Source organism: Emydura macquarii, unplaced genomic scaffold (genome assembly GCF_026122565.2).
Source record: "Emydura macquarii macquarii isolate MOO-44397 ecotype Brisbane River unplaced genomic scaffold, CSIRO-AGI_Emac_v2 contig_719, whole genome shotgun sequence".
Taxonomy (NCBI): domain Eukaryota; kingdom Metazoa; phylum Chordata; order Testudines; family Chelidae; genus Emydura; species Emydura macquarii.
In genome coordinates this window covers 4,125,167-4,139,967 of record NW_027130856.1, presented here as the reverse complement: position 1 = coordinate 4,139,967, position 14,801 = coordinate 4,125,167, and positions in this window count along the sequence as shown.

Below are 14,801 nucleotides of genomic sequence, written 5' to 3'. Positions count from 1 at the left end.
CGAAACAATATTAATCTGCAGCCAATCAACAGCTGGTTTCTGCACAGATGAAAGAAGACTCGTAAGAAATGTTACAAGACATTTGAAGAGGGTTTCAAACCGGACATCAATTAAGAACAAATTAATCCAATCTCACACACACACACATACCCCCTACTCTCCACAAGATCACCTCCCATTTACACACTCATCATCTTTTTCTCTCTCAAGTTGATATTAAAATGTATTGTTGATACTATGGTCATGCCCACAGCATTCTTGGCACTGTCCAAAGAAGTAGTCAACAGTTCCACTGTGAATGCTCACAGTCAGAGGGTATGTCTGCACTTACGGTGGTGTATAAAGTAAAGACACTGCATGCCAAGCTAGCACAAATATAAATAGCAGTGTAGACAGAGAGACACTGCTGAGGTGAGTAGAGTATAGACATGCCAGAACCACAGGGTATCTACCCTGCACAGCTCTCTCTGTGTGCCCAAGCAGCGGCTCTCACGTCTACATTGCTATTTTTAGCAGTGTAGTGTCTTGCTGCCTCTGCCCCTGGTGCTGGAGCCTTTTCCTGCTTCAGTGAAAGACTCTGGCTGGGGGAGGTGATAGAGAAAGTATTTAGCGGCTCCCCATTGCTGGAGCCTTTCTCCAACTCAGGAAGACTCCAGCAGCGGGAAAAGGCTCTGGCAGATGAGAGGCTGCGGGGACAGGCTGCATCATCAGGGAGCTTTTCCCCACTGCCGGAGCCTTTAATTGCCACATGTGGTTACACACTGCATTATGGACAGTGCCTGCTTTTCACTGCTGCATGTAGCTACGAATACTCTGCACGTTGCTGCCAGGGTAGACAAGGCTAAGAAAACAAGCTAAGAAGAGAATGGAGTGGGAAAGAAGAATAAAATGTGACCTTCAACTGCTTCTTTTTATAAACCAATATTGTCCCCATCCTACTCATTAGCACTTGACTAATTTCTTGTAAGCATCAAAGAGAAATTTGTCCGCTGCAGGGATTTGAAGGAAGAGTGGGCCGTAGCCCTACAGACTAACTAAGGTCCTTTCTAAAGATAGACGCCTAGTGTATTTTTAAAAATAAGTGAATCAATAATAAAATGAATAATACAACTGTGATCATCCTCCATAATTTCTTTCTGTGGATTTCCTCTGTGTGTTAGACTGTGAACCTCTTGAGTCAAGCACCATATTTATTTTACATCCTGTAGAGCACTGAGCATATTGTTGGTGAGTTACAAATAATAAACAGTTTGGATTTTCAATTTAACATTTAAAAAGGTCTTTTTAAAGTTAGCATATCTTGATTTTTACAGATTTTTACACTTGAATTCTCCATTTTGATTTTTGACATATTCTCAGTTCTAGTACCCTTTTAAGTCTATGGAATACAACTAGAACTAGTAATTCCTCTAAAATGAGGATGGACTTTTTAAATGACCTCATTCTATGTAGTTATATTTGGCGATATGCTCTCACTGCACAAGAAGAGCTGGAGGAACTTGTTAATTTACACAGCTAGTTAGACAATATTTATAAGGATGGATTATAATTATACTGGGAATGACACATTTTGCAGCTATAAATAAAAAACAATCTAAAATGTTTAGTTATCCTGCTCAGGGCCTTCAACAACAAGAACTTTGAACAAAGTGTTGAGATCAACTGCCTTATTTAAATGCACCAACATCTTTTGTGATGAGCTTCCAGCCATGGCAAAGATGCCCAAATGTGCTAAATCCAATAGTTTATAACTTCCAGATCCCCTCTCCCAGCTCTAAACCCTCCTGCCTAACATCATCTAGCAGAACTTCAGTTGTCTGACCAGGATCTCCCCTCGGGGCCTTGCATAGCACCAATGAATTGTTCAGGCCTAGTCTTTTCAATTAAGAGGTTCCCGTCTCCAGTTCCTCTGAGAAGGGAGAGGTCTCTTCCTCATAAAAAGAGGAAATGGACTCCCAGGGGCACTTTAAAATTGAAGACTTAGCTTAGGAAATGAGTTTTCAAGGTGCTTGTGTGCTCTCCAAAGCCACAGTACAGTTTACATCCAGGGTCTCTTTTTTCCCTGCTCGCAGTAAGCTGGAGAAGAAGTTAACTTTGTTCCCCATTGATTTGGTTCTTATTTCCATTTGGACTCTTCTGAAGACTGAGAGCCTACTCTGGGATACAATTCAGATTTTATAGCCTTCCTAAGGACAAGGTCTCGTAATACTGAGTGGGGTGCAGAGCTGTGTAGTCATATCTTCAAAAGGCAAGAGGATCCCTTGACTAGGAAAGAAAGTATCTTTGCCTAAAACATTTGACTCTAATGATGATGTATAAATTGTGCCCTTTGTCCCTAAGTGCTTAGCAAAATATGTAATAGAGATGAGAGCATAGTGGGAAAAAATTCTGCTAATATTTGTTAAAAATATTCTTTTCTGTGTTCCCCAAAAGCACATTTTGAGGTATATATTCTGTAGCGAAGTTCACAGGTCTCAGTGTGTTGGTTATGTACATAAGTTATCTAATAGGAAACCATTTCTTTAAAGACAATTTGCAAACAGACTAAAAGGTGAAATTTGTCAAAATGGATTGTTAATATTTTTACTATTTTTAGTGTCCAAAAAATGTGCTAGATGCTTCGCCAACAAGACACAGTCCTTGCCCCAGGGAATATGCAAACTTAATTTGACATGGCATTTCAAATGAGGTTCAGAAATGGACGACAGGAGGGGAAAAGGGAGAGGAAAGGGCTATAAATTGGCATGGTTGCTTAGTACAGCCTGTGCCTATCTTAAGGGTCCCCACCCCTGCCTCTCCACCTCTTCTGATCAAAGTGATGTATGAGAAGGATGATTTAACAGCATTTTTGGAAGACCAGAAGAGGATGCTATTAATATAAAAAAGACCCAAGAGGAGGAGAGTGTGGTAATTCAGATAAGAGATGAGTAGGATGTGGACAAGTTATTTGGCCAGTGTGTGTGACAGAAAAGAAGGAGTTATTTTTAGAGATGCTACCAATTACTCATTCAGGTCTGTTATTTATATACAGGAATCATTTGTCCGCCACTGACCTGCACCTACCTCTGGTGTAAAATGTGAGAATTGTGCACAGCTGTGCACAGCAGTTTAGAATGGGAAGTGAAGAAGAAGATTGTGTGCAATTGAAACTTCAAGGGAAACTTTGGTAGGCAAAATGTAATTACCTTGGTTGGAGTTTGCCCATCACCTATGCAAATTCCTGCACAAGCCCGTTCTGTTTTTTAGCAGAGCCCAATCTCACTTACCAACAATAATTGAATGAAAAACAGTTCTTTTCAGTAATTCTGTGTCATTCTACACATAGGATTCAACAGCTATTCCTCAGTGGAGACAAATTGCCTGATGTACACCTTATTAACTTTAGCTGGGGTTGCAATTTGGGCAGAATTTGACTCTCAGGTAGACACCACGCTTTTCTCCATGTAGTGGAAGGACATAATGGATGCCACAGTGGGATTGGTTCTCCCTCTCTTTTTCCCAAATCCAGAAAGGAAAAAAACTGGCATTGCCAGGACATTCTTAGTCATGGCATTTTATCTTGATCATACTCAGAAAGGAAGTGAGGTCCTCTGTGAGGCTTAGGCCTGGTCTACACTGAGAGGTAAATTTGGCAGCAGTTGACAGGAGTTACGCAAGCTACATAGAGTAGCTTGCGTAACTTATGTCGATTCCCTTCTGCATGCCATCTCCACTATACTGCACCAATGGGAAATGCGTACCTGTCGATGTAGCGCTATGCTTTTTGGGGAGTGGTTTTATTAAATCGACTTCTGGATCGATTGAGTGGGTCTTCACTTCTGCTCAATCGAGCTGGATAAATCGATCTGACAGTGGCTAATTCGCCGCCGTCAGTGAAGACATACCCAGAGACTCCAGCAAAGTAATCCCTGTGTCTATGCTGGTTCTGGTTGTATTGTTACACTCCTGAGTTCTTTATACGGTATTGGTAAGGAACCAGATAAAGCCGATTCATCTGGTGTCTCACCATAACTTTCTGCTCCTTCTCTAGTCTACGTCCCTCAGATTTGTTTCTTCCTTCTCTTCCTATATATCCAGCTGTCTAGCATGCTTTGTTAAACCCAGTTTTGCTTCTTCCCACTCTCTCTACCCTGAATCCACACCATCAGCCCTGCCTCCCTTAAATTCCAGTGGAATTCTCATACCATAACTAGGTTTGCCAGCAATGCTCTGTGGCTTCCTGGCTTGGCAGATTTTCATCCATAGTCTATCAAACCATCTCTAATTTATGACCCACAAAGAGTCCACTTCAACGGACATTTGCAGTGCAGACTCCTGACAGTCATTGACAAAAGTTGAAGTGACAGAATTGGTATACATTATTTGTTGGTGGGAAAGCATATGTAAGCGTAAATTAGTGTAAGAGGGAGGGGGCCTGCTCTATCCTCCTTTTGTTTCATTCTTGCACCTTTCTGTTTGTGCTGTCTCTGTGATGCATACATAAAGTCTTCCACACTTTAGCACACATTACATTGTACCATCAAGATGCTGATTTTTAAGGTGAGGCTGGGTTCTTTGGCCCATTCAACCTATTGTAAACCCCGTCCACACAAAATCATACTACGTAAGTGATTAATAATAGTGAGTAGTTCCTTACTGTAGACTAAGAGGCCTGATTTACATTTTTCTGGGAAATATTTGTTATAGAGGAAGTCAAGTGAATGCTACAGGAAATAGTTTTGCGTTATCAGGGGAAGAGCTAAATCTAAAAAGTCTTTCCATCTCTAATTTCTGAAATTCAGTGTGGGAAATCTAACCTGATCTAGAGCAAAGAAGGACTCAGGCCATTAACTCTTGGATTGGCCTAAAGACTAAACTACAGTTTGGATTGAATTCAAAGACATTTCCAGGTAACTATTCATCCTACATACTATATTGCTATTTATTACGAAAACTATATAGAGATTAAAGTTATCCCAAAACCTGAATATACAAGTCACTGAATTATGCAATTTGTTGATAGTCATGAGTTCTTTTAGAAGTTGCAGAATTAAAAGGCAAAATAGGATTGCTATGGGCTGGATGTGAAATAATACATATTTGATTATTTCATTCTACAGTTAAAAAAAAAATGCAGAGACCTTCTTTTGTTAGTGGCAGTGTACAGAATTTTACAATTGTTTCTTCTTGTTTTTAAAAGTCAGTCTGCATGAATAATTTTCTCATCTTTATGCAGAATTTTTCCACATTTTTGTTGACTAAAATATTACTATTCTAATTTCCTATTAAAAAACTCATTTCCAGCATTGCAGAGCTGAAAGGTGCTATGAAGCATTTAGTCTTCAATTTACATACAACAAATCCTGTAATCTGATGGGGGCTTTCACACAAGGGTGGCTGCAAGAAATTACATGAGCAAAGAATTATTTTAGTTCATGGTTCTGCTCTATGTTAATTTCATTGGTTGACTTCCTGTTGAGATGCTTCTATTGTTAAATTGCTTATAGGTGTGGATATAAAAGAGGAAAAATTCACGCAATGTTGGGATGCTAAGTTTTTAATGCTGTTTGCATTTCTTTTATTTTTCTTTTTAATTATAATTTAGGGAATATGGGTTTATTAGAAAGGGACAAAGACACCAGATTGGAATAATTCATTTCATTTAATACTCATTGACAAGACAACTTTCAACATTCTCCAGATGAAGCAGCAGTCATGAAAGACCGAAGGATAATCCTAACATTACAACTCAAGTAAATTAGTTTCCTGTGGTATATATTCCAGCATTGCATCAAGCTGTACCAAGCTTAATGCTTGAATAATAAACGGGGGTTTTAAATGATGCCAGAAATTATCATTACAGCACACAGATATTTCAGTGTCTGTTTTTATTAATGTGGGAAAGGAGGGTCTATTGTATGCAGATGAAGCCGGAGAGGGTGTTTCATATTAGAAGTCACAACTGAGAGCATTTAAAAGTTAAACAGTTGGAAAACTGAGCAAGAGGCTTCATAAAAATTAAAGTTAGGGGGCTAAGCTGAGGTTTTAAGCCACAGCCGGGGGTACGTGTGTCACAGCAGTGGCTCAGTGGTATTATGCATCAATCAGGCACAGTGCCTCTGGGTTCACAGAGCAATTGCAGCCACTGTGAACCTCTTTGTAAAGGTGCAGTAAGTTTTCCTCTCTGCTTGGTGGTTGTAACAGGGTGGCTTGGCTAATCAGTCAGGCAACCCTGAATAGTGAAGGAACAGCTCCAGCCCATGGGTGTTGTGTTAACAGCCTGGATGGGGCTTGATAGGGGTCAACTGATTCCCCTAAAGGATGACAGGGCATTGCAGATAAGGAGGGGAAGAGAGAAAACTCAGGACACTGCAGCGTGAGAGAGACTCCTGCAGAGAAGACCCTGATACATAGGGAGTTGAGAAGCCAGAGCCAAGAGACTAAACTCCAAGTAAAGCATGGGATTGATTGTTGAATTAGGTCTGGGGAGGAGGACTGGGGATTTCCTACCAAATGTGGGGTGGGGTCAGAGAGAGAGAGAGACTTAGTGAGTGTGGGCCTCGGCCTGAAGGGCTAGACTTCTGCTTGAAGCCTGAGAGAGACTGCACTGGTACCAGGTCTGGGAAAAAGGGCTGGGGGGGACTCCCTACCGAAGGAGAAAACCAGAGTCTTGCTTTTCTAGGGTATGTCTCCCATCCGATACGCAGACAAAACTGGACATCACTGGCATGTGACATCGCATGCAAAGTTGTGCTGGTGGGGGTGGAGCGGTGCACGTTTAAAAATGGTGCCGTCCCCCCTGAGGCATGATCTCACATGCAAATCACAGTGGTGGGAAGGGGGTAGCATCCTCTTAAAGAATGGCACCCTCCCGTACAGTGTGACCTCACATGCACCATGCAGCCGAGGTAACTGATGAGGGGTGAGGGGGGGTCACGTTGGCGGAGCAGGTCTACACCATTACTGGAAGTGCTGGAATGGCCAATATTCTGGGAATGTGGGATTGGCCACCCTACCTAAAGGAGAACTGGAGGTGGGCCTGGAGGGCCAGTGTTTAGCCAAAAGACTGAATTATTGGACCCCCCCAGAAAGGGAATGTTTTAACTAACTTTGGCTTGTGTTTTTTAAGTTTATTGAGGAACTAAGAGGGAAAAGAGAGGCGGGGGTTACTGCAGAGTGACTACTGGCCATGAAGGGATGCTCAGGAGACAGCCCACTCTGTTACAGAGGTGTAGAGGAGAGGCAGATAAAAACCTGCCTTTGCCCTTCTCCTGTGGGGAAGCCCAGCGCTGTTGGAGGCATTAGCCTGAAGCAGGTTTCGCACCTTCTGAGCACAAGGGAGCAACATGCAGCCTAGCTGACCCAATCCCTATGCCTATGAGTGGCAGCAGGCACCATCTAGCTCTGTATTTATATTGGTGCCTATGGATAGAAAACGGGGAAAAGTGTATTTTCTTGTGTTTGGATACAAATGTCAGCTGTTTTTCCCACTAATGGCCAATGACTTTAACAATAGTCCACAATAACATTATCTCACAGAAAGCAAGATGTCTTCTTCTGCTAACAGCGGCACAGGAGGGAATTTGACTGACCAGCAAGAGACTGCAACAGACTGCACATCATCTTAACCACAGAAAGCTTCACTAGTTAGTTCCTGCAGAGGGAAACAATCAAGTAAAATGCCGATTTTCTACTCTGAACTGTCAGGCCTGTGCTGAATTACACTGCATGCTTTTGATTCTGTATGGACGTAGTATTGCTGTTGACGTTTTCCCTCTGCTTTTCCCTTCAGATCAGGGACCCAGGACTGGGACCTGGAAAGAGACAGAAAGAGATGGAACACAAGAAAAGGGATCAAGACTTTACCCAAGTCGGAAAAACCTATATTACAACGCAGCTGGTCTTCTAGTTCCTGTCACCTGCATTCTCCCAACCCACCAAAGGGGACTGTGAAAGAAACAGGAACACAGGGCAACAGGATTCATAGATTCCAGAAGCCTTTTCCCCCAATGCACTGTATATTTATTAAAAGATGATAGAGCCTCATTATTATTAAATGTGATCCGTGGTATTTTGGATCCAGCTGGTAAAGTTTCATTAAAGAGCTGTATAACAGCAACAACCTTTGTATTGTTTTTAGCTGGTGTTCTAAAGCACCAGTGAAAGCAACACAGCCAGTGAGGCAGTAATCTAATACAGAACACAGTCTGCTTCTTTTGTTAAACATCTTCTCCTAGAAATGCTGGCAAGTATACATTGTTCCCTTATCAATTTTTCCTCTTGAGAGATTTCAATTCCATTTACCCCCACAGGCTCAAATCCTTCCTGAACATATGAGTTAGACAGCAAGGAGGATTACTAGAAATAGCACAGACAATGACCAAAAGGCTGTCTTGCATGCCTTTTTTTTTTTGCCAGTCAGCCAGCCACCCACCTTTCATTATCAAGGGGATGAATACCATATCTGACTGCATAATCAAAATCCAGTGACCTCTCTGCGCAGGCAGTAAAATAAAGCTCTCTGGCTGTTTCCTTTTGACTAGGCTTCAGTTCTGGAACTCTTTTAACCCAATTTTTCTGACATACTGTATCTGGTAGGCATTTAGGGAAGCAATCACTAAGCTAACATGCTTTCACTAGTACACTTGAAACAAGCTTGGCATATTTAGAGTCCCCCTTTCTGGTAAAATTGAGCACCCTGGTGCTAAAGTAATAGTGTTTAATTAAAGAGCTACAGCAGGAAAAAGTTAAAGTGAATTTGAACAATGGAAATCTCTGCTCAGTTTGCCCAGCAATCTTTCTGCATATGATTTTTGCTAGCACATTCCTGCTGAATGCATCTTAAAACTGAGTGTCTAAAGTAAAAAATAATGATGATGTGGCTCTTGAATGCAGTTCAATATATGGAAAGAGCCTGTTGGGTTTTTTTTTAATTGCAGTCCCATGCAGCCACATTGAAAACCTGATTTTTACTTATTTGTTACAATTTGATGATCTGATTGGTGCTGGGCAAACCAGAGGTTTCAGAGACGGGTCTAAAAGATGACCAAGAGGGCTATCTTTTTGGTCTCAGATTCAGGGCCCATGCTGTGTTGCTCAGAGCCAACTACAGAGCTCTCTGTAGAAGCGAGGAAGGGCTCAGCTTTCCTTTTTTTCCCCTTTCCTGGGACTCCACAAGTGGTGAATGGTGCAAGCTAGGAACAGACATATATTATCCTCCCATCATCACCAATGAAATTATCTGGAAGGGGCAGCATTACTCCCCTGAGATGTTCCAGGGAGTGTACCTGATGCAGCCATTTTGGCCAAGGTTTTGTTTGTATGCTTTCCATTAAACCTATGCTACAGGGGAGGAGGCAAAGGTTCCAGGGTATGGGACAGAACGTTTCTTTTGGAGCATCCAGAACACTCAGTGAGGAGATCTCCCAGGCGTTTCCCATAGTTATTTGGCAGGAGGGGACAGTGAGTCCAGGTTTGGAGTGCTTAGACTCCTTACTTAAAACACCCACAAAAATCCTGTCAGGATCAACTCAGCCCATCATCTCAGTGTAATAAGCAAGTAATACAACCCTCAACTGTTGTAATAAGGGCCTTTTGGGTTTGCAGTGGGAAGGGGTTACAGGAAGCCTTCTAAAATTCCTCATTTTTTCTTGTATTTCTCTCTTCTCCAAAGGTCCCGAGTTGAGTCAACCCATCTTCTGACCAAACAAGGAGGACTGGATGCACCTTCCTTCAGAACCTAGAAGGGAATTGACAGAAGGGGAAAGTCTTTTCTCCCATCTAGAAGTCAAGCATACTGACTCCAAGTACCAGTCTGTGAGCATATGACCAAGCCTCGATCTAGACCTAGATGACCAGACCTAGATCTGTCCGATAGACCTAGACCTGTCCACATAAAGGACTGTTTGATTTCCAGGTACTCAGTTAGTGTTGTTTATTTATCAGTTTCATATCTCTGAATTCAATGAGACTTTGATTTTTAAAGCTAACAACCATTTAATTAGCTGGTCCTTTGAATATACACAATGCTCTATTTAGACTATTAGAGTCTGTCAATTGATTTCAGAGGTTCAGTTTTTGCATATCAACACCAATGTACCCTACCTGGATAAGGCAGCATTTCTAAGTTGTTTGTTTTCTGTGAAAACAGAAAATTAGCACTAGCGGAAGAAGTGAATTTTTAATGTTGTGTTTCAAAATTTAAGCCAGGCAGTCTTCACATATTGGCTATGGCTACACTGATGGCAGCAAAGTTGCCGCCTTCAGATCGATTTCTCTGGATCAACTGAGCAGTCAGTGAAGACCTGCTCAGTCAATCCATAAATCGACATACTAAGACCACCTTCACAAGTGGCGTAGCGCTACGTCGCCGGGAACATGGCACAGTGCAGTGAAGATGACACGCAGAAGAGAAGCAGAGAAATCAACGGGAGTTACGCAAGTTTTTTGCATTGCTTGCGTAATTCCCGTCGACTGCCGCCGAATCTCGGAGGTAAGTGTAGACAGGGTCATTGAAAAATATCCCAAAATAGGCACTTCTGGAAGATTCCTAGGATCTCCATGGTCATTATTTTATGTTTTTTTTAATCCATTGTGATGATCAGGAACTGTTTGTTTCTTCCTGGTTCACAGTTCTTTTCATAGTGTTGTTTATGTGAAGCAGTTCCACACTGCCTTCAGTGGCTAAGGCCATTCTTGTAACAAATTGTCTCTAATTTTATAGATTCATAGAGATTTCAAAGCCAGAAGAGGAGATAAAAATGTAGACTGACCACCTGCATGACACAGACTATAGAATTTCATCCAGTAATTCCTGGATCACGTCTAACAATTTGTGGTTTTAGAAAGACATCCAGTTTCTAAGAACGGAAATTTGACCATATCCCTGGGCAATCGGTTTCAGTTTTTAATTGCTTTCCCTGTTAAATTGCATGTCTTCTTTCCTGTTTGAATTCTTCTACCTCAGCTTCCAAGATTTTGTTTCATTTTTTTGTCTTCTAAATTAAAGAGCCCTCTGATATCAGATATACATTCTAGGTATGTAGGTTTTTATACATTGTGATAAAGTCACCTCTTCAATTTCACTTCAATAAAGTAAGGGTGTCTCGGGTGATGAGTGCATAACTTGAGGGAATTTGGGCTGGATTTTTGGAAATGCTGACCCTCAAAAACTCCATAGGAAATCCATGGGAGCTATAGGTATGGAGCAGGCCTTAAGGTCACTTAGGTGGGACGTCCAAAAACTGGGTGCAAACAAAATTAAAGGCCAATATTGAAAATTTGGCTGTAAATGCCACAGTCTGGCCAGGAGTGTATCTATTAGCAGGACTACATGTGCCACCATAGTTAACAATCTGTTGGTGTTTCAGTTATCTCTTCTGGGAGTTATAATTCATCAGTTATTTTTTTCCTAATGTTTCTCTAACTAAAAACAGCTTTGTTTTACAAAATGATATTTTTCAAACTATTAGTCAGTAATATGAACTATAGCCCTAGTGAACAGAAAATTCTTAATGCTACATTAGTTTGGTATTAGGTAATGAAATATTGTCACCTTGAATCTGCTATCTCCCCGTTATGGGCTTTATCTCATAATCCCTGTTTAACAGAGGCATGCTCAGATTCTTTTGTAGCAAAAAGGGAATAATTGATTAAAGATCTCTTCAAAGAAAGGACATTATTGTAATTTGAAAAGCTAAGATTAAAGGTTAATATTCCTAATATGTATTTATTTATTTATATTTTTTTGACAGTTGAGATTCTAGATAAAAGTTCAGGGAGAATACATAAAAAAAAAACCCTCCAAAACCCAGAATTCAAAACATCTGAAAAAAAGTGTCATTTTGTCCTCTTTGCTGATATTTTTTCTCCTCTCAATTTAGTTATCTAAACACAAAAAAAGTATTCACAAATATTGTGATGAAGCTGAAGGCAACTTTGAGTTCAAATGAGTCTAGTGAGGAACATATTTTACCAGAGGAAATAAAGGTAATGTCAATAAGACACAGAATGAATTTTTAGTTCTTTTACATAGATCTTATCTATGCATAACCTAAATCAATCAGCTTAATCATATATAAGAGCTTTTATATAGCACTTCTCATCAGTAGACCTCAAAGTGCTTTACAAAGGAGATCAGTATCTTTTATCTCCATGGAAAAACTGAGTGACAGGAAGGGGAAGTGACTTACCCAAGAGGTCAGTGGCAATACAGGAATAGAATCCAGGCTTTTTGAGTCCTAGTCATTGCTTTCTCCGTTAGGCCATACCAGCTCTCCTAAATCAAAGAGACTCTGATTACTTCATTACATGCAAAATACAATTAGATCAATTCTGTCATAAGGCTTGCAGTTACAGTAAAGCCACACTACTTCAGGTTCAAGTCACTGATTGTCATAGATGATGTTGTGAATGTCACTGATTTATTTAGCTCAAAGAGCTCTGTGAATTGACCTGCCTGAAGTTTGGACTTTAGGTTGTGGTCATGATAGATTTACTGGGTTACCCAGAGTATTATGGGATGGAGCCAGACTCTACCCTTCTCTTGCTTCCTATTTAGTCAGTGGGCATTCTGCCTCCAATCCCCCCCCACTCTTTTGTGATGCCGGTAAATGAAGTGGCAAGTTTTCAATCTGCAGTTCTGTGAATGGACTTATTTTCATTGCATTGAGCAGTCTCTTTACATACCTGGTGATGAGGATGGGATAGTCTGTATGACAATGCAGATGGTGTCAGCCAATTGCTGTTACCAAAACAATCTGCTTCTATGGAACTTAGTTTTGCCGTAGGAATTATTTTGGGGAAGATCTAAGGCCTATTTTATACAGGAGGTCAGATTAGATGATCACAAATGTCCCTTGCGGCCTTGGAATCTATAAACTTCCAGAAGAGATTCTGTTGCTCACCCCAACCAGACACCAGTGAAAGCTTCCCAGGTAAGATAGTGGACTAGACAGGATCCTATCCTGTCCCAGGTGCAGAAGCATATAATATAGGGCTGGCCAAATCAGTGGAAGGAGGAATAGTACGGCTCATTTAGGCCAGGAGTACAGAACTGAGCATAGAGAATGGATGTATATTGTGAGAGAATGTTATTTCTCCCATAAGGGACATGATCAGGGTTGTGATAGAGCTATATGAAATACACCCTGGCATTTCTTCCAGGAAATCTTTGGCTTTGGAGCCATGTATGGGGACCAAATACAGATGAGGACCTGGAAAAAGTAGTAAAGGAACGTCACCAATGTTGAGTACTCCAGCAGACCCTGGCGCTGGTACCCGTCACCTCTGAGAATTCCCCAGACATCCATTGTTCCACATACATATAAACTTTAAAGGACCAATGTCTATATGGGAAAAATGTTTCTAATCATAACGGAAGCATATCTGAAATGATTAGAAGTGCATTTTATGTCCTCAACCACCTCCAGTGCTACCTGTGAAAAGCTCCAACAGATCTTTGACACACACAGACTACCAGTAGCAGAGAGAACAGTTAGAACTTTTAGAGATGGGATGAAGAATATTAATATGAGCTTGGAAACAAAGCTGGCTCAATTTTTGTTGAAATACAGCACAGTTCCTCAAACTATGATGGATATGAGGCCAGGTCAGCTTTTGATGGGCAGAAAGATACAAACTCATTTGGACATAGTCCATCCCAGCATGGAGAGGGAACTACTAAAGAAGCAAGCTTTTCAAAAACAAAACAATTACTATCATGCTAAAGACAGAAAGTTGAGCCAAAAGACTCAGACTATACCAAAGGATCAATACTTGCCAGCTAGAACATAAGAACAGCCATACTGGGTGAGTCAGAAAAATGGTCTATCTAGCCCAGTATCCTATCTGCCAACAGTTCCCAATGCCAGTGATTCATAGGCAATGAATAGAACAGGTAATCATAAATGATCCATCCCCTTAGCTGTTCCCAGCCTCTCCTAGTCAATAGCCATTGATGGACGTGCCCTCCATTAACTTATCTAGTTCTTTTTTGAACCCCATTATAGTCTGGGCCTTCACAACATCTTCTGGCAAGGAGTTCCACAGGTTGACTGTGTGTTGCGTAAAGAAATGCTTCCTGTTGTTTGTTTTAAACTTGCTGCCTATTAATTTCATTTGGTGACCTCTAGTTTTTGTGTTATGAGAAGTAAATAACATTTCCTTATTTACTTTCTTCACGCCAGTCATGATTTTATAGACCTCTATCATATCACTCCTTAGTTGTCTCTTTTCCAAACTGAAAAATCCCAGTCTTATTAATTTCTCCTCATATGGAGGAGAGATGTTCTATACCCCTAATCATTTTTATTGCCCTTTTCCATACCTTTTCCAATTCCAATATATTCTTTTTGAGATGGGAAGACTAGATCTGCACGCAGTATTCAAGATGTGGCCATACCATGGATTTATAAAAAGACAACATGATATTTTCTGTCTTATTAGCTATCCATTTCCTAATGATTCCCAACATTCTGTTCGCTTTTTTGACTGCTGCAGCACCCTGAGTGGATGTTTTCAGAGAACAATCCATAATGATGCCAAGATCACTTTCCTGAGAGTTAACAACTAATTTAGACCCCCATCATTTTATATGTATAATTGGGATTATGTTTTCCAATGTGCATTACTTTGCATTTATCAACATTGAATGTCATCTGCCATTTTGTTGCCCAGTTACCCAGTTTTGTGAGATCCCTTTGTAACTCTTCACAGTCTGCTTTGGACTTAACTATCTTGAGTAATTTTGTATCATCTGCAAATTGTGCCACCTCACTCCGGCTAACATGGATTCCAGGTACTATCCTAGAGCAAAATGAACC